Source organism: Doryrhamphus excisus, linkage group LG14 (genome assembly GCF_037039965.1).
Source record: "Doryrhamphus excisus strain RoL-2023G ecotype Guam linkage group LG14, RoL_Dexc_Guam_v1.1, whole genome shotgun sequence".
Taxonomy (NCBI): domain Eukaryota; kingdom Metazoa; phylum Chordata; class Actinopteri; order Syngnathiformes; family Syngnathidae; genus Doryrhamphus; species Doryrhamphus excisus.
Genome location: NC_136370.1, coordinates 13,574,389 through 13,594,919, shown reverse-complemented (window position 1 = coordinate 13,594,919; position 20,531 = coordinate 13,574,389). Strand labels below are relative to the sequence as shown.

Here is a 20,531-nt window from a genome sequence, read left to right as displayed (position 1 = left end):
ACAGTGCAATAGAATCCCAGCTGTAGCGTCCGTCCTTCTCTGTGTTTATTTCACTGAAGGTGCAGCGGCCTGAGCAGTTTGAGCCTCAGCTCAACATATTTCAGGCACCCAACTGCACTTGTCTTCTTTCCTCAGATTGCATGCATGCAGATGCAAAGCAAAAAGGATAAAAGAAGATAAAGAAGCAAGTCAAACAGGGACAGGTGATGTTATTTCACACATTATGATGCATTAATGTCTTTGGAGCCAGTGGGAGTTTTTTCCTTGACAATGTCCTTTTTCAATGTAAAAAGCAATTTTTATACCAGGAACAACTTTTCCTCTTCCGATTTACCACACTTTCTCCAGATTCTGTGTGTGTGTGTTGAGATATATATCTGATGAATTTAGGATGTTGTGTCAATAGGATGCAATGTTGATGGAACGTCCAGTGTGATCCATCCATTCCTAGTCCTTCACTGCAAAAACAACCCAAATTATCTTAAAATTAGACAACTTTTCTTCAATTCTTACTTCTTCAAAGTAAAATATGATTGGTTGGAATTATTATAACAAGAATATTCATTATTGAACTAGGTTTTCCCATAGTCCAGAGGTGTCAAACTCATATTCGCATCATATTTTGAGGCCAGTGACTTGACCTGAAATATTAATGCAAATGTGGCTCACAAAATCTGGGCAGGTTCAAGGTTACATTTCTAGTTGACATCAGAACCGAATTGTACACATTCATAGTTACTGTAGGGTTGCCAACTGTCCCTTAGAAAACTAAATGATATCAGTTTTGAAGCAAAAGTACACATTGAGTTTGTTGTGGAAAAAATAGATTTCTTAAAATTGTTGTGGAAAAAATAGATTTCTTATAGAAAGAGAACGCCTGAAATAAAAACATAGTTGCAAAAGACTGTAAATATTCCCATCACAACTTCGTCCCTTATTGAGAACTCAAAATAGTTTGTTATTTTGCAGTAAAAATCAATTATTGAACCGTTTTATTAACCTCATGACGCATTTGTAAGTCAAACAGTATAAAAATCGTTCCACACAAACTTGCCAGCAATGTGTCAATATTATTTTCAGGTGGTTGGCAACTAACACACACACACACCTCCTTTATGTGCATATATTTTATCATTTCAAATAATGTATTATTCATTCACTTCTGCAGTAAAATTGAATGGGTCCTTCCTGGGATGATGCTCCACCTCTTGCTCCAACATCTTGCTCACTAACAACTGCATTGACAAAGATGAAAAATAAGATTTATGCCAGATGTACACATCACTGCTACAGTTTCATGAACAAAGTCTTCACTCCAGTCTTAAATTCCAAACACAGCCATGATGAAATTACAGTAATTCTTTCACAATCCTCCTAAGTTGAACTTGGGGGTGAACACACCCCCCTCAACCCCAACACACACACAAACACACACACACTCCCTTCAGAAGGTGACCTGACCCTTCCAAAATCAAGCCTGATTACCCATCTCTAGGACACTAAGAAGCACCTTACTTCAAAAGGAGCAGAGACAATCACGGCTGTGGTGGGGCGTTCAGAACCCTCAGCCCTGCGCCGTGGCGCTATACGGGCCAGACTGAACGCTCTCACCGAGGGAGGGTGGGATGGGGGGGATGGGGGAGGTGAGGCTATTAAAAGATAAATGTATTTTTCTCTTCCATTATTCATGACGCGATGAGGTGGGGAGGGAGAACGGGAGGCAGAGGCTTAACGCAGCGGTCGATCCCCTCTCGGCCTCGTCAGGGCCAAGACCCCCATGGCCGCCTTTGCTCCCACAAGCATGAGAGTGTAAATCTGGATAGGGATGGGAGGGGGTGACAGCAGCAGCTGCTGTCCCGAGAGAGCGACAGATACACGGATAACACGGCAACATGGACCGCGAGTGGCTTAATAATACACACATTACATTAATATGATAAAATTGTCATATTTTTCCACTGATACGTTATTAAAAAAATATTGAAAATTCTTTTATTTTCATTTTTGAATTTTAAATCAAATTAGCATATTTTAGTATTGTCTTTCTCCTCAACTTAGGGGGACCCTCAGACTGGTTCTCAATTACCTCTCAGCTGCTGATTCGGTAAAGGGTTTGGGCAAATATTTTTGGAGACATATTGCACTTCTTATGCCGGAGTGAGCTTTTGTGCGGATCGTCTCTAATCTGCACAAAAAGAAGATTAGGATGACCCCCGTGTCACACGTTTGGAGATGAGACATAGTTAAGAGAAGACAAACACTCAAACAACTCCAACAGCTTAGCTTCAAGTATGTATTCATACACAGAATATAAAAATGGGACTTTTGTAACATCATTTTGTAAACATAATGGTAAAAAAAAAAAAAATTCTAATTGTTTTTAAAGCCAGTCCTCTCAAACACTAGCAAACATTCGTTCAATTCATTCATTAGATGCTGGAGCCTATCCCAACTGACTTTTTGACTCTTTCATGGGCAACCAAAAATCCATTTTTTTCCGGGTTCTCAGTTCTAGATGCAAACCTTATCCTTCATAAAAACCTGTCAGCCGATATAAATGTTTTAATCGTGATTAATCACAAGATTAATTAAAAATAATGTTTGATTTAATATACATTCATTCATTAATTTTCTATCGCGTATCCTCGCGGGGATTGCTGGAGCCTATCCCAGCTGTCTTTGGGCGAGAGGCGCGGTACACCCTGGACTGGTCGCCAGCCAATCACAGGGCACATATAGACAAACAACCATTCACACTCACATTCATACCTATGGACAATTTGGAGTCGCTAATTAACCTAGCATGTTTTTTTTTTAAATTTAATTTATAATCGGGGCGGCATGGCGGTGTATTGTTTAGCGTGCAGGCCTCACAGCTAGGAGACCAGGGTTCAATTCCACCCTCGGCCATCTCTGTGTGGAGTTTGCATGTTCTACCCGTGCATGCGTGGGTTTTCTCCGGGTACTCCGGTTTCCTCCCACATTCCAAAAACATGCTAGGTTAATTGGCGACTCCAAATTGTCCATAGGTATGAATGTGAGTGTGAATGGTTGTTTGTCTATATGTGCCCAGTGATTGGCTGGCGACCAGTCCAGGGTGTACCCTGCCTCTCGCCCGAAGACAGCTGGGATAGGCTCCAGCACCCCCCTCTGCGACCCTTGTGAGGAAAAGCGGTAGAAAATGAATTAATGAATGAATTTATAATCGAACCCAAGTTTTCCGGATCTCCTGGCTGTGTGGCTTACATGCTAACCACTCGGCCACAGACGAGCAAACATGTTACTCCTAATTGCACATTCAAGGCAAAACAGTAAAGCATTTCCCTTTTTTTTTTTGTCTGTGTGCGTGTGTGTGTCCAAGATGCACAACATCGGTGCAAATTGGTGCGTGTATAAAAATAAAAGGCTATACAAGAGTAAAGTGGAGGGTGGTCTGAACACATCATGACTCCATGCTGTTTGAACACAAGAGGGCACATGGGTGGAAAAAAAAAAAGAATCCACCATGCAGGCGGAAGGGGTGATGAAATGTTATTGGTGTGCACTTAGACCCATGAGTGTGTTTTATCTGTCTGTGTACTTATTTATGTGGATTGCTCCTTCTAGTTTTTTGCCACAGTGCAAATTCAAGCTTGAATTAGAGACAAGAGACAAAAGGCTTCATATTTGTGCTTGCATGTCAAGGATTACTTGTTCCATTGAATGTGTTCCCCCATTATCTGCTTATCACTCTTCTGTGCTCTTTAATCTCTTTCTTGTCTCTTCTCAATGGCTTCCTCTCACTGTCTCCCCATCACAAATGTAGCCTTTCTCCCCTTCTATTTTTTAACACTTACAAAACTGAAAAGACCGGGCCAGCTCTGGGCCACCTGGAAGCATCAGTGAAGCTTTTTCTCCCAGGCCTGGCTCCCCGCCACTAGCCAGCTGTAGCATTGTGAGTGGCCCGTTTCAGTTAATTCCATGCATTGCAATTGTTGCCGGGCGCTGTTTACAGCCACCTCCTACTCCGCCTGGGTAGCCTCTTCGATTGTCCCGGGGCCTCCCTTGTTTAATACTGTTTTGCAAGTTATTAAGCCCTGGAAGTCCATTAATCACAGTTCACGGGCTGTGTAAGCCCACACAAGGCAGGCAGAGGTGGGGGATGGGGAGACACACTCGCTCCTCTCAATGGGCTTAGACGGTGGTCCATTCAGATCCCTAACGAGATCATTACCACTAACTAAATACAAACCTGACCCCACGACCCGCTGGGAAATTACGTAGGAGCTCCCCGGTACACGACATTAATACACCCGCCCCCGCCTCTTTCCTTAACGCCCCCCATCCTAACCCCACCCTTTTTCTTGCAACAGTGTGTAAACGCCCACCCCCAAAGTCTCCCAAAGTAAAGTAACCCCACTCCCTGAAACACCCACCCCCCCCCACCTACCACCCCCTTGTCCATTCTCACTTTCTTGCCAATGGACAGAAAACTAAACCTGTCATCAAAAGGGGGCTAATCACTACTGTGATTGTGGTAAACCAAGCCTGACAGACATTTCACTGAGACCTCAATGGCCGGCCTCCATCCCACCCTTCTCCCTCTTTCTTTCACTCCCTCGCTCTCTCTTTTTACCAGGCCTCTGTCCAATGAGGGACAAACACCCGGGGGCTTTTCAGATTACTTGACACACTGTGTCCATTTTTGGGTAGGGAGACCACCTGGTTAGCTCATTTTAATACAAAACCAAGTTGAGACTCCTCTCCCTTTTTCCATACTCCTCTAATTCCACCTCTCAAGCCAAGCTACCACCATGAATTCTGTCTAATCCAGTGACCCGCACAGAACATTCCTGGTTTAACACTCCTCGGAAGAGGCTGGATTTGGACGGATTACATGCATCCAGTTCTGCTTGGAGCCACCTATAGCTCAAAGTGGATGGACAGTGAAACACCAACAGATTCCTCTTTTGTTTTTTACTTTGGGAATCATTGCAGGGACCCTCATCTGACATGGAAGTATTTTACATTCTGGGATATCAGGGTTGCTGTGTGCCCTTTTGGGTAAGGGCGGGTGAGACGGGTGAGACGGGTGACCCAGAGAAAGTGACGAAAGCAAAGATGATGAGAAGTTGGTTGGGGGTTTGCAGTGACGTTCACTCTCCCTCGCCCTCCAGCTTATGTTAAGATGTTGTCACTTCCACCATCTCAAGTGTTGCCACTTCACATGCCGGAGCTTAGCGTTTGCAATGCTCTATGGACTCATTGGGAAAAGGAGGGGGGGGGGCTCCTGGAAGATTTCCATTTTAACAAGCACAACTTTGTCACACTGTCACCTGATTACCATGGCACCCTGTATTCAATGTGTCCCAACTTCCTGTTTCCTCTTTGCTCCTTTCGTGGCTCCTCTTCACCAGCCTCTCCATCTTTCTCAAGAACTCTTTAGTCCGGCATTTCCTGCTCCTGAATCCGGTTACCAGTTTGATCAATTGTATTTCACAGCTACTGTGACGGTTAATTGTTTCATTGCGCTGATTCGCATATTTTAAATTAGGTCCACCACTTTAATTCATGATAACATCTCAATTGTTTCATGACATGTAATGGAGATGCCGACGCAGGCGATACTGAATTTAATCAGAATTTTAATTTACCTGGACTTTGTGAAATACAATCACATACTGACTGAGCTCACTAGTTAAATTGATTTGACTTAATAAGTGTCATCATGGAACATACATGGCCTTGATCTATTATGATCCCAAATAACGAGAGCGGAATTACATCAGCAAAATAAAAAATAAAAAAAGCTATTAGTGGGAGTTTAAATGAGGATCCTGGTGCTGGTTGTCACCATGGAGTTTGGGAGAGCAGAGTGGGTGTAAAAAAAAAAAAAAACAAGGTCTTGGCGGAGAATGCAAATAAACACACTTGTGAACTCCAGCGCAAAAACATGACATCACCATAATAATACTATATCTGTGTACTTTGTCAATTAATATATAGTACATGTTTTACTGAGTAAAGTAGATTTAGTAGATTATGAGCCTCATCATCAGCACGGCGGTCTAGTGGTTAGCGCGCAGACCTCACAGCTAGGAGACCAGTGTTCAATTCCACCCTCAGCCATCTCTGTGTGGAGTTTGCATGTTCTCCCCGTGCATGCGTGGGTTTTCTCCGGGTACTCCGGTTTCCTCCCACATTCCAAAAACATGCTAGGTTAATTGGCGACTCCAAATTGTTCATAGGTATGAATGTGAGTGTGAATGGTTGTTTGTCTATATGTGCCCTGTGATTGGCTGGCGACCAATCCAGTGTGTACCCTGCCTCCTGCCCAAAGACAGTTGGGATAGGCTCCAGCACCCCCCTTGTGAGGAAAAAGCGGTAGAAAATGAATGAATGAATGAATGAGCCTCATCATGTTGAAATTGTACGTATTTAGCAAAAAAATATTTGTTAGATAGCTGCATAACCAAGTGAAATCCAGACTAAAACCAACTACAAACAGGTTTCAAGTATGCTAAATCACATTCTATTTGTATATGAAAATGGATTAGCAGTGCCATTTCGCTAATTTGACATCAACATCCTCTTAGTAGAGCAGTTTTGCACATGCTATCAGGTTTTATCAATGCAAACCTTTAGTAGATCAGGCTCACAGTATGATTCAGTGTAGATTAAGATAAGATAAGATAAGATGAGGGATCATGTACTCATAATCAGAGTGACATGTTTACGTGATCCACTCTGGAAAACAAAAGTATCCACAAACCTCCATCACAGGACAGTGTAAAGAGTGTCGGCCCTGCGTGTGCTGTGTGGATTCTTCCTCACCACGGACAATTGGAAGCTCATAATGATGATCTCTGGCATGACAAGTGATTTTAACCTGCCTGTGGGACGCCCCCGCGCCGAGTCACAGATCAGCTGCTCCATATAAACAAAAACATTAGGAGAGCGTTCCATATTTAAGAGCACACTAATTACAGTCATTGCCATCTGAAGTACTTTCTACTGCAATTTGCTCAGATCACCAAACCTCCAGTCCCTCTCCTGTAAACAAATAAACTCTGCACAGAGATAGAGCAGATAATAAAATAGATGTTGGTGCTTTTCCAAACTCGCCGGGGGGCACCGTGTGTGAAGTAGGCTTCAAATCGTATCATAAACACGACATCTTTGAGTCCTAGTGTCATGCTTATAACAACTAAAGAATAATTAGGAGGGTTTTTGATGTGAACAAAAAATAATGTTTTTCAAAACCAACAAATTTAGTAGTTTGACTCTATAATAAGAGTTACAAAATTGGATGGTATATTGTCTCGTGTTGAGGAGAATAGCTCTACGGTCATTACAACGTCATGGATGTGGTTCTTAACCCTTTATAGGGCAAGTAACCATAGAGAACCAACCATTGAGAGCAGTTACATCTTTAATGTAAGGTTTTCTGTTTTCTTGTCGAGTTTCCTCCTGGATTGGATTAATGATGCTAACCAGGGTTCCACTGTACATCACACACTTAGTATTCATTCATTTTCTACCGCTTTTCCTCACGAGGGGGGCTGGAGCCTATCCCAGCTGTCTTCGGGCGAGAGGCGGGGTACGCCAGCCAATCACAGGGCACATATAGACAAACAACCATTCACACTCACATTCATACCTATGGACAATTTGGAGTCGCCAATTAACCTAGCATGTTTTTGGAATGTGGGAGGAAACCGGAGTACCCGGAGAAAACCCACGCATGCACGGGGAAAACATGCAAACTCCACACAGAGATGGCCGAGGGTGGGAATTGAACACTGGTCTCCTAGCTGTGAGGTATGCGCGCTAACCACTAGACCGCCGTGCCGCCCCACACTTAGTATATGCATTTAAAATTATAAATGTAGAGGTGCTCACCATTAGGTTTATATGTAATATATAAGTATTATTTTTGCATCTCAGAGCAACTACGGTGTGTTCAAGGACTGGCAAACAAAGTTCAACATTTTTAGTTATTTAATTATTAGTGCAGCATGAAGACATTAACATGTAAACATTGTGGGCTTTTTTTAAACAGTAGTAAATGTTTCCTGTATATTTTTCTGTATTATCACATATATAAGAACTACTACTGACTCTAAGATGTTTTAGAGGGAATAAATGTTAGATTTTTGTTGATTTGTGTGAAAGATCAGGCAATATTGTTGAGTTGCTTAAAGTGGGGGATGTTTTTTAGGATATTATTTTCTGTGATAGTTTGACCAATGTTCTACTGCTTTTGAGAGAACGTTTCAATGCAGAAGTATTGTGGAGTCTGATTCTGGAAAATACTGTATTTCTCTTGATAAATATAAAATACAAAAACCATGTATATTAAATCAGCAGATGAGTGGTTAGTACGCAGGCCTCACAGCTAGGAGATTCGAGTTCAATTCCACCCTCGGCCATCTCTGTGTGGAGTTTGCATGTTCTCCCCGTGCATGCGTGGTTTTCCTCCCACATTCCAAAACATGCTAGGTTAATTGGTGACTCCAAATTGTCCATAGGTATGAATGTGAGTGTGAATGGTTGTTTGTCTATATGTGTCCTGTGATTGGCTGGCCACCAGTCCAAGGTGTACCCCGCCTCTCGCCCAAAAACAGCTGGGATAGGCTCCAGCACCCCCATGACCCTAGTGAGGATACGCGATAGAAAATGAATGAATGAATGTATATTAAATCAAACATTATTTTTAATTAATCTTGTGATTAATCACGATTAAAACATTTATATCGGCTGACAGGTTTTTAGGAGGGCTACAGTTTGCATCTAGAACTGAGAATCTGGAACAAAATGAATTTTTGGTCAAAGTTCTCATGTACATTGTGAACTCATGGTCTTGTTTCTTATTGATTAAAAAAATGTATATTTTTCCCCCAAAGAGGTTAAATCAGAAGCCAGTCATGGCAATTACACAATTAGCGGTTTCTACTCAACACCCCTCCTTATTCATCACAATTGCTCTCCTCTGCCCAAAGGCAGCAGATCCACAGCAACAGATAAAGCTGAGTGTCACCACATCCCCCCTCCAGCCCTCCAGGTGAGTGTTTCTCCAGTGTCGGAGGAAATGAAGCAAAAATGATAGAGTGTTTGTTTTCTGACATTTTGTCTCTCTGCAGCCTCATCAGGGCTGAGCCTTGCAGACGTCAAGTGTTAATTTAGGGCTCCCGCCGAGCGTGAGGCTGTCAGGGACGTTGCTTGCAGGAGGGAGGTGAGCTCTTGCAGAAAATGACCCTTCTGCTCTGATTGTCTTCTGGCCCGCAGACTGCCACTGAGGGGGAAAAACAAAGGCGCAGGCAGAGAGAGGGAGAGGCGGCTGAGTGCTAATGCATCTCGCAGCAATTAGAGAAGCTTACCTGACTGCATGAGCACTGCACACAATAACAGACACGGAAGGTACACTCAGGAACATACAACACCTCTTAAAGTAAAAAAAAAAAACAAACATCCTGCACACTTCGGAAACACCAGCTGAAGTCAACATTTACACAAACTAAGCTAACTAATACAATATGTACTTCAATGCACTGCCGGTATATCAATATTACGCAGTTGACCCAGACCAGTCACTCAAATTACTATGTAATATGACTTTTGTTAGGCGGCACGGTGGTCGAGTGGTTAGCGCGTAGACCTCACAGCCAGGATGACCAGGGTTCGATTGCACCCTCGGCCATCTCTGTGTGGAGTTTGCATGTTCTCCCCGTGCATGCGTGGGTTTTCTCCGAGTACTCCGTTTTTTTTTCCCACATTCCAAAACCATGCAAGATTAATTGTAGGTATGAATGTGAGTGTGAATGGTTGTTTGTCTATATGTGCCCTGTGATTGGCTGGCGACCAGTCCAGGGTGTACCCCGCCTCTCGCCCAAAGACAGCTGGGATAGGTTCCAGCACCCCCCACGACTCTCGTGAAGATAAGCGGTAGAAAATGAATGAATGAATGAATGACTTTTGTTATGATACAGTATGCTATGATGCATTTTCCGCTGCTCACCCTTTAAAAGGTCAGGGGTGAGCTGGAGCCTATCCCAGCTGTCTTTAGGCAAGAGGTGCGGGAGACCCGGGACTGAACAGAACAGAACACGTCGTGCTAACACACGCAAGAAATAGGACAGCACAGCATGTAACAGCTAAGGGGAATAATTACCAACTCCAAACTTCAGCCACCAAAGGGCATGCTGGGAAATGACATCACCCAAATAGGGATGTGACAAAATATCTGTATATCAAACTATCGCTATATTAAACCCCTACCTTTGGCTTTTTTTAATCACTATTAAAATATAGAGGCTGCATGGCGAACAAGTGGTTAGCACGCAGGCCTTACAGCTAGGAGACCCAAGTTCAATTCCCCCCTCGGCCATGTCTGTGTGGAGTTAGCATGTTCTCCCCGTGTATGCGTGGGTTTTCTCCGGGTACTCCGGTTTCCTCCCACATTCCAAAAACATGCTAGGTTAATTGGCCACTCCAAATTGTCCATAGGTATGAATGTGAGTGTGAATGGTTGTTTGTCTATATGTGCCCTGTGATTGGCTGATGACCAGTCCAGGGTGTATCCTGCCTCTCCCCCCAAACTTAGCTGGGATAGGCTCCAGCATTCCTGCGACCCTAGTGTGGATAAGCGGTATAGAAAACAAATGAATGAATGAATGTTAAAGTCCAGGGTGTACCCTGCCTCTCGCCCCAAAGTCAGCTGGGATTGGCTCCAGCAGTCCTGTGACCTTAGTGTGGATAAGCGGTATAGAAAATGAATGAATGTTAAAGTCCAGGGTGTACCCTGCCTCTCACCCCAAAGTCAGCTGGGATAGGCTCCAGCATTATTGCGACCCTAGTTAGGATAAGCAGTATAGAAAATGAATGAATGAATGTTAAGGTCCAGGGTGTACCCCGCCTCTCGGCCCAAAGTCAGCTGGGATAGGCTCCAGCACCCCCAGCGAACCTCGTGAGGAAAAGCGGTAGAAAATGAATGAATGAATGAATGATCTTCAGTCAAATCCCCTGAATGTCCGGGACGCAGTCCTTTATTTTGTTTGAGTTCTTCCTATTGATATTCTGAGCTAATATAAATATTATTAGTTGCTGAAATTGGTCAACGTATAGCCTGATCAGACACCGCCAGTGTTATGGAAGCATTATTCCGACTTATCCCCAGGAATAAGTCCAGCTAGCCAGGGTCCCAGCAGGGGGCTAATAGACTAGCTCAGAGGAGCGCCCCCTGAATCTTGATGTATTGTGTCATTGCCTTGTCAACATTAAGGATCACATGCCACAATTTCACAGTACAGCAGGGGGACCGCCCCCCCAGCCCAGGCCCTGATTGGCCGGTGATGGATGGTGTTGACAGCTACAAGCTGAGTACCAAGTGGAGCAACACAAAGGTCAAGGTTGATGCTGCCAGTGTGGTCTGGTTAACAATGCAAGGTCTCCATGGTAGGAAAATGCTGAGGACACAACACTAATTATGCAGGGCCTTGTGTGGCCACTTTATTGTTTTATTTGTTGGCTGTTGTCGTTCTCTGGAAAACTACTAAAAATGTAGGACTAAAATACTCAGGCATGATTTTAGATTTTCTCCTAAATTTAAACTGTTTTATTGTCAAATTTGAAATGGGATTAAGTAAGGACTCAAGCTGTGGCTCCTTTGTCTTTTCCAGTCTATAACAGCAGGCTATTTATTTAGAATACACATGTTTCCGGGCAAAAAATACAGGTCAACCTTCCTTTTCAGTGTATTCAACTCTTATTCCTCAGTGTCAGTACCACTTAAGACACATTCTTATTGCTGAGGAGGAAAAAAAAACTTCTTAGCTTTCAAAAACACCCAAAGCCATGCCTCTGCTGCTATGGTTCAAGGACAGCTTAACATTTACTTGGGTAGGACTTTTAGCCAAAATAAATTCAGTAATTCTCATTTACACTCCTAATTGTAAAACAGAATAGAATGGAATATCTTTAAAGTAAATACTCTTTAAATAGTCTTGATTTAATGACTTATGGTCGTTAATAAAAGTCATGTCACAGATGTATCTAATTTTTTTGATGTTGGCTGAAAAATTGGTATGAGAAATTCATGGCATGCTGTAGGTGGGGTACACCCTGGATGGGTTGTCAGCCAACTCACATTCATACCTATGGACAATTTGGAGTCGCTAATTAACCCAGCATGTTTTTGGAATGTGGGAGGAAACTGGAGTACCCGGAGAAAACTCCACACACAGAGATGCCAGAGCGGGGAATCGAACCAGGGTCTTCTAGCTGTGGGGCCTACAACAACTTGTCAACCGTGCAGCCCTTCAATATTAATACATTTAATATTTGCGTAGTTATGTGAGTGTGAATGGTTGTTTGTCTATATGTGCCCTGTGATTGGCTGGCAGTCCAGGGTGTACCCCGCCTCTTTCGCCCAAAGTCAGCTGGGATAGGCTCCAGCACCCACTCCAGAAATAGCACCCCAATAGTAACCTTTACATATTACACAACTATTATGCTGCAGAGATGGCCGCTAACAAGCCAGTGAGGTAACCACTTCCACACAGAATGAGAGGAGCACTTTTTTCACTCCATCATGTCGGACATGCCATGGCTGACTTAAGGTAATGTCATGTAAAGTCATGTCTTCATGTTTTGTTTTGTCATTACTGCCACCACCTTAGGTACCAGAATACTACATGTCACTTGTATTTCAATATGTACATTATATAGTCTATTATTATTAGTCTATATAGTACAAATAAACCACACAGAGTTCACCTTTTGTTGCACATTGAACCAATATCACTTGAGTGACGTCACTTGAGTGACTTGACGTCAAAAATCCAGGCTTTGACCCATTATTTTCTCCTCAAATTTTGGTAGAATTCAGAATTTGACAATGAATTTTGAGGTATATCCAGGCAAACAGATAATAAAATATAAATAAATTCACCGATCAGCTCATACCTGTCCAAAGAGGCCATTCTTTTTTGTGTCCTCATGAATAAAACATTTGTTTCCACTCCATAGACCTGCAGCGGGAACAACTTGACGATGAAGACATTTCTCTTGTCATTTTCTGCAGTACTTCACTATAATTTCTTTTTTTTTTTTTTTTCACTCTGCCCTCTATTCCCCCCACCCCCAAGCGTCTGCAGTATGTGGCAGCCTGAATTGTGTGTTATTACCCAGCAGGAGACAATATCATTACCACATATTTGCTGTCAAGGGTCTGCAAAGAACGGTGCTGTCTTGGGCCTCAGTGATCTAACAACCTCACACAGGGCTCCGGAATTACCCACTCCTGGCTGGTGGAAGTCAAACACTACCAGTTAGAGAGAGAGGAGTGAACAAAAGACAACCTCCTCTGTCTGTCTCGCTGTCTCTCTCTCGCTCTCGACAAGGTAAGACACACCTCCTCTGCGCAAAACAGGATGTTATTCTCTGGCGGACTGATAGAAATATACGCTTGGTTCAAGTGTGGAACAATGTAGATGCAGTTGCCCTGCGTATACGTCGGCTTGTCATTTTGTTTTGTGTTTTCCTGCGCCGTGCCATTAATGTTGAAGGAGCTGCTCATAATTACCTGTACAGAATAAGAGACGACACGGTCTCTTACAATAATATTTGTTCAAAACACGTCAAGGGGGTTTCAGAATGAAACTTCCAGATAACGTCTGAAGAATGGACAAACTATCCCTTTCATGAAGACGACTATTCAGCAGCTTTCTCATGACACAATGGAATTGCTATCATTTGGGTTGACAGTGTACAACAAACAGATGAGCAGTTTATGCATACTGAGTGACAAAGCCATCTATTTTCTTTCCGCCAAAACAGGCAATACACACTCTGGCAATTGAACCACAAATGAGGAGTGAAAAACTGCCTCTCTGATTCACAAGCCATAGCAATATATGATTGCTCTTGCATATCTCCTCGCACTTAAAGAGGCAGCTGAGCAACGCGGGTGCAACATAAACAAAATCCGAGACATACTATATGAGCCTATCATTTAAGAATCAAGCTGGGAAACAATCAGGACGGAAAAAGAAAGACAACTTAGGGGAGGTTTTACTTCTGCCACTTTAAAAAGGTGTAAACCAGGGGTCTCAAACACGCGGCCGGCGGGCCAAATGTGGCCCGCAGGACACTATTTTGAGGCCCCCGCCTTGATATGAAAGTTTAATGTTAGTGCGGCCCGCGCAAGTTTGATATGGATGCTGTATGGTATCATGTACCCAGAAAAAATTATTACGTTTGATTAATGTTCATGTTAAATTACTGTTAATAGTTATCCTCCCTATCCGTGTGGAAGTGGTAAGTTTTTGGCTATTTAAGTTTAAAGGAAATAACTTGAAGGCTACCGTTTAGGTCGCTAGCTCTCTATTTTGCAAGTTAGCATGATTGATTGATTTTCTTTATTCTTGATTTGTTTATTTATTTTTCATCTTATTTTGTGTAGAAAAATAAAAAGTAAGAAATTTGAGAACAGTGGAATGTTTTATCAGAGCTTTTCTTGTAGAAAATTGGAACCAAAGCAAAGTTTTTTTTTTTTTTTTGGGGGGGGGGCTAATGCGGCGCAGTCTCACCCAGACCCGAGCTCCAGTGGCCCCCAAGTAAATTGAGTTTGAGACCCCTGGTGTAAACAGACCCTTAGTTAACTAGTGAAAGACCTTGATATATATATATATATGATATATATATATATATATATATATATATATATATATATATATATATATATATATATATATATGCTGTGATGGGCATTATTGAGCATACAATAATTAACCATACAGCAGTACTGCCCATTGAGGAATATAAGGTCAAGCAAATCGACGACGTTGGAAGGATTTTCATTCTCCCCGGTAGAGTGCACTCATTGCAATTTAGAGTTTAATTTAATTTACGTCTCTGCTCGTATTATCCAAGATCATGCATCAGTAAGATGCGTTATCTGACATGATATTTAATTTCAACACCTTACAAACAGAGAGCACTCAAAGACATGAACAGATGAGACGATAGGAAAACGTTTTGAAATCTTTGCCACTAAATTAACCTGATTCTGATAGGATTGGCGGCAGATAACAAAGAGCATTACTGTTTTCTTTTCAAGGCGATACACAAAATGGAAGCACTACCCTCCCCCCACGCATTCACACGTTTTCATAATTTGAGATGAAGTGATAGAGCATTAATAGTCCATATCTTATCTTGTCACATCATGCAGTTCTTGGAGAGGATATGATTAGCCGAACAATAGCACTTTATGAAGGCTATTCTGGTTTTGGGGGGCAAAGAAAGTGCTGGTAGTGTTGGGGCGGGGGGGTCACCAAACCTGAAGAGAGAAAAACACAGAAGTAGAAGTTGTGTTTTTTTTTTTTTTTGGTCAAAACAATCCTTGAAATGATGAATGGAACCAAATATCACACTAATATAGATCAATGTGATGTTCAACACAAAGCTGAAATTCGGGTGTGGCACTGGCTCCATCAGTATGCCTGAGCTGTTGCTCAATATCAATCAATATCAATTATCAATATCCGATATTCCAATACCCTTATCAATACCGACCTCTACTAATACTTATAATACTAATACTCTCAACGTAATATCACATCACATCTTGTGTAATAATGAATAAACAACAATTAGTACCTAACACTCTAAATTCCGAGTGAGCCTGAATGGCTACTTTGTGCATTAAGAGTGTTCCATCTTGAAGATTTCATTTATATTGGCGTTCTAATTACGGTCCCAGCGGTGCAAACCTGGTACTACGAGTACAGAATTGGACTACACACAATACATGCATGCCAGTCACACAGTATTCTATTATTGTTCATAGGTCGTTTCGTAACCGGAAGACTTCCCCAAGCCAAATGGTGAAAGCGTGGCTCCCGAAGCACAGTGTTTTGAACCCGGTTAAATGGACCATTAACCCTTTTAAAGTGAGCTCCGCCCCGTCAGAGACCAAAAACAAACGTGGCTTTCTGGTAATCAATGGGCACCACTCAAAGGAAACAATGTCCTGTTGAGGCCCAACGGTTTCCTCATCAATGAACATCAAAGATGAATGAACCCCCCGGCTGACAGCTTTGTTTTGGACTGACACCCACAAAGCCCCGTTCAATATCATCCTGGACTTGCTATACTAGGATGCCCCAACAGGTGCCACCCCTCCTCTCAATGTGTCGTTTGACAAGACTGTGCTAGACAAGGGTTGGGGGTGGGGCTTCCTGTTTCATTCATTCATTCATTTTCTACCGCTTCTCCTCACGAGGGTCGCGGGGGTGCTGGAGCCTATCCCAGTTGTCTTTGGGCGAGAGGCGGGGTACACACTGGACTGGTCGCCAGCCAATCACAGGGCACATATGGACAAACAACCATTCACACTCACATTCATACCTATGGACAATTTGGAGTCGCCAATTAACCTAGCATGTTTTTGGAATGTGGGAGGAAATGTTTTAATCGTGATTAATCACAAGATTAATTAAAAATAATGTTTGATTTAATATACATTCATTCATTCCTTTCCTACCGCTTATCCTCACAAGGGTCGCGGGGGTGCTGGAGCCTATCCCAGCTGAGTTTGGGGCGAGAGGTGGGGTACACCCTGGACTGGTCGCCAGCCAATCACAGGGCACATATAGACAAACAACCATTCACACTCACATTCATACCTATGGAAAATTTGGAGTCACCAATTAACCTAGCATGTTTTTGGAATGTGGGAGGAAATGTTTTAATCGTGATTAATCACAAGATTAATAAAAAATAATGTTTGATTTAATATACATTCATTCATTCCTTTCCTACCGCTTATCCTCACAAGGGTCGCGGGGGTGCTGGAGACTATCCCAGCTGAGTTTGGGGCGAGAGGTGGGGTACACCCTGGACTGGTCGCCAGCCAATCACAGGGCACATATAGACAATTTGGAGTCGCCAATTAACCTAGCATGTGGGAGAAAACCGGAGTACCCGGAGAAAACCCACGCATGCACGGGGAGAACATGCAAACTCCACACAGAGAGGGTGGAATTGAACCCGGGTCTCCTAGCTGTGAGGCCTGCGTGCTAACCACTCGGACGCCGTGCAGCCGTCCTGGTTTTTAGTCATTAAAATTGTGTCGCCCTAAACTAATTAAACCAAAGCAATTGAACGCTATCATCACACCACCAGTGGCTAAAAAGATGTAAAAACCGTATTTAAATGAATTGTCATGTTGTACTCCCAATATAGAGAAGCATATGTTTCCCTCAGTGATAGGCTTCTACTACTTCATGGGGGAGATTAGGGCTCCTCCACTCGTGGATATAGAAAGGCTTTCAGTGTGGCAGGGAGAGCCAATGTTGAGCATTTTAATCTAGAGTCTTAAAGATAAGATGCAATGGCAGATCAATATGTGCTCTATGGTGGCAGCTCCCTGAGAACTTGTCTCTCTTGCCTGTGTAATGAGAAGCCTCACCCTGAGTGCCCTGTGGCTTCGTTTCACCCCACGGCGGCTATCTGTAGTGACTGTCTCTCAGTGACATCTCACACCGGGGCACGTTAAAACCCCCATTCCCCCCCCACCCAGACACCACGCAAAACAGGCGCTGAATATCTAAATAGGATCGCCTGTGCAATTTGCTATGATAAATCTCTCCAGGAATCACCCATTTTGAATATTTGATATCTCTTGCGTGTGTCCTTTCTTACCTCGGGGAGGCGAGGCAGCTGCGATAAGCGATATTCAAACTGATGATAGATAAAAGTAAGCTAAATTCTTTTTTGATTGCGGGCAATGCATAGTAATGATATTTGCACTCTGACACGTCTGTGTGACTGAAGCAAAGTGTATACGCGACGTTCACAATGCCATTTCTACTTCATTTGCTCTCCTCTGCATCACTGCCAAATTCCATCATTCCACTATCATCAGATGTGCTGTCAATGGTGACGACTTGTACAGAGATAAAATGAAAATTCTTTGGAGGATCGTCATGCCGCAAAGCGAGAAACCTTGAACTCATTTAATTTTCGGATAAACCGCTCCCGCAGCGTATCATTGTGTTTTAGAGAGACATTGGCATGCACTCCATGACACAGACATCGTTAAGCACAAAAGTGGGTGATGACAGCGCTCTCTTTCATGCGAGCGCACATCATTCCGTGTTTATGCCCGTCCTTCACATTTCAGCTTTCTGGTGATGCTCCTGATGCGACTGTGCAACTGGAAACAGAGAGACACTTAAAGTAGCAGTAAGGATGCTCCTTGGCTCCTTGCTTCGCATGTTGTAATGTACTACTTTGTTCCACATTTGTTCATCCACAAAGACGTAATTAGAAGCTAATGAAGCCGAGTCAATAAAGGGCTAACAAACCCTTGGTAGTTATTAGATCTGTTCCATCGCCATTGTCCACTAGCGATGGAAGCTATCAAGCTAAATCCCAAACGCACAATCAACGTTTAAGCCCTAAAAATGCTTCGTAAAATTATTAAAACGCATGATAAAGTCTTGCACGGTTATGCTAGGTTAATTGGCGACTCCAAATTGTCCATAGGTATGAATGTGAGTGTGAATGGTTGTTTGTCTATATGTGCCCTGTGATTGGCTGGCCACCAGTCCTCTTATCCAAAGACAGCTGGGATAGGCTCCAGCACTCCTGCGACCCTAGTGAGGATAAGAGGTATACAAAATGAATGAATGAATGAATGTTAAAGTCCAGGGTGTACGCTGCCGCTCGCCCCAAAGTCAGCTGGGATAGGCTCCAGCATTCCTGCAATCCAGGTGAGGATAAGCGGTATAGAAAATTAATGAATGAATGTTAAAGTCCAGGGTGTACGCCGCCACTCACCCCAAAGGCAGCTGGGATAGGCTTCAGCATTCCTGCAACCCTAGTGAGAATAAGCCGTATAAAAAAATGAATGAATGAATGAATGAATGTTAAAGTCCAGGGTGTACGCCGCCACTCGGCCCAAAGTCAGCTGGGATAGGCTCCAGCAGTCCTGTGACCCCTAGTGAGGATAAGCAATATAGAAAACGAACGAATGAATGAAGGTTAAACTCCAGGGTGCACCCTGCCTGGCGCCTTAAAGTCAGCTGGGATAGGTTCCAGCATTCATGCGACCCTAGTGAGGATAAGCGGTATACAAAACGAACAAATGAATGAAGGTTAAAGTCCAGTGTGTACCCTGCTTCTCACGCCAAACTCAGCTGGGATAGGCTCCAGCATTCATGCGACCCTAGTGAGAATAAGCGGTATAGAAAATGAATGAATGTTAAAGTCCAGGGTGTACCCCGCCTCTCGCCCAAAGACAGCTGGGATAGGCTCCAGCATTCCTGCGGCCCTCGTTGAGGATAAGCGGTATAGAAAACGAACAAATGAATAAATATTAAAGTTCCGGGTGTATGCCGCCACTCGCCCCAAAGTCAGCTGGGATAGGCTCCAGTATAACTGAAACCCTAATGATGATAAAGCAGCATAGAAAATGGATGGATGGATGTTAAATTAAAACATGTATAAGTATGATGGAGCCACAGGCTAGCACATCTCACAGCAATTATGGTGCGTTCAAGAACCGCAGAACAACTGCAAGATCTCAATGCTTGATGCAACAAACACAGTGGTCGCGGGTATGCTGGAGCCTATCCCCGTTGTCTTCGGGCGAGAGGCGGGGTACACCCTGGACTGGTCGCTGTTAAAAACAACTTTAGCATTTTGGTGAAGGGTGGATGCACAGTAGTGAGTGTTTGTATGTCTGGACGTTTTGTGACAGCAGACCTCCCAGAGGAGCACTAGCAATCACTCCATTTGGCATCTGCTGCCGCACAGCTTATATTGTCATTCCCCAGTTTAAAGGAACCTTGAACGGCTTCAAAGATCTTTTCAAAGCCTTAATCCTAATAGGTCGCGGTTTGTTCTGTCACATCAAAAAAAAGGGGGGGGAGAAGAGGTAGGAGGAATAATGCATCAGGTCTGGCAGAGATTCTTAAGGGCAGAAGATTGGCAGAGGATTTGCAGGGCTGAAATCGGAAATATCGGACACAGAATGCCTGCTGTAATAGATATGAAATAGGTCTTCTCAACAGCTTGAAAGGCTGACATTTGCAGAAAGTTTGCCATGAGAAGGCCCTTTTATTCCCTGCTGTCTATCTGCGTCTGTACTGCCACCTTGTCTATAGTGGAAGTTGGCGAGTGTCACTCTGACAGGTTACAGAATAGGATTCGACATTTTTATGTTTTTTTTTTTTTCCTTTCCACCTCTTCTCTTTTTTATTGAATGTTTCCGCTGAGAGACCAATTGAGTCAGAACCATTTTAGAAGAATGCCTTGCGCATGGCACTCAAGTTATAAATACATATTCAACACTTGTTCCATGAGACGATGCCAGCTTGAATCACGTCTGGACCTTTTTGTACAGGGTCCTTTACCCTTAAATACCTATATTTACCTTTCTAAGAGAAATCCAAAAATAGAAATGGAACGTCCGAAGTTGGACGAAATCATAGGTGTGTTCCGATCAAGGGTGGCGCTAATCGGCGTTATGAAGCAAGTATTGG

The 20,531-nt window shown here is 43.2% G+C and overlaps 1 long non-coding RNA gene across 1 annotated transcript; it reads left to right on the top strand.

The window, feature by feature from the left end:
* Nucleotides 1–134: 134 nt before the first annotated feature.
* On the top strand, nucleotides 135–9,576 carry LOC131140488 (uncharacterized). Its single transcript, XR_009132421.2, has 3 exons — nucleotides 135–203; nucleotides 8,982–9,043; nucleotides 9,123–9,576. It is a non-coding gene; the product is annotated as an uncharacterized LOC131140488 (long non-coding RNA).
* The last annotated feature ends 10,955 nt before the right edge of the window (nucleotides 9,577–20,531 follow it).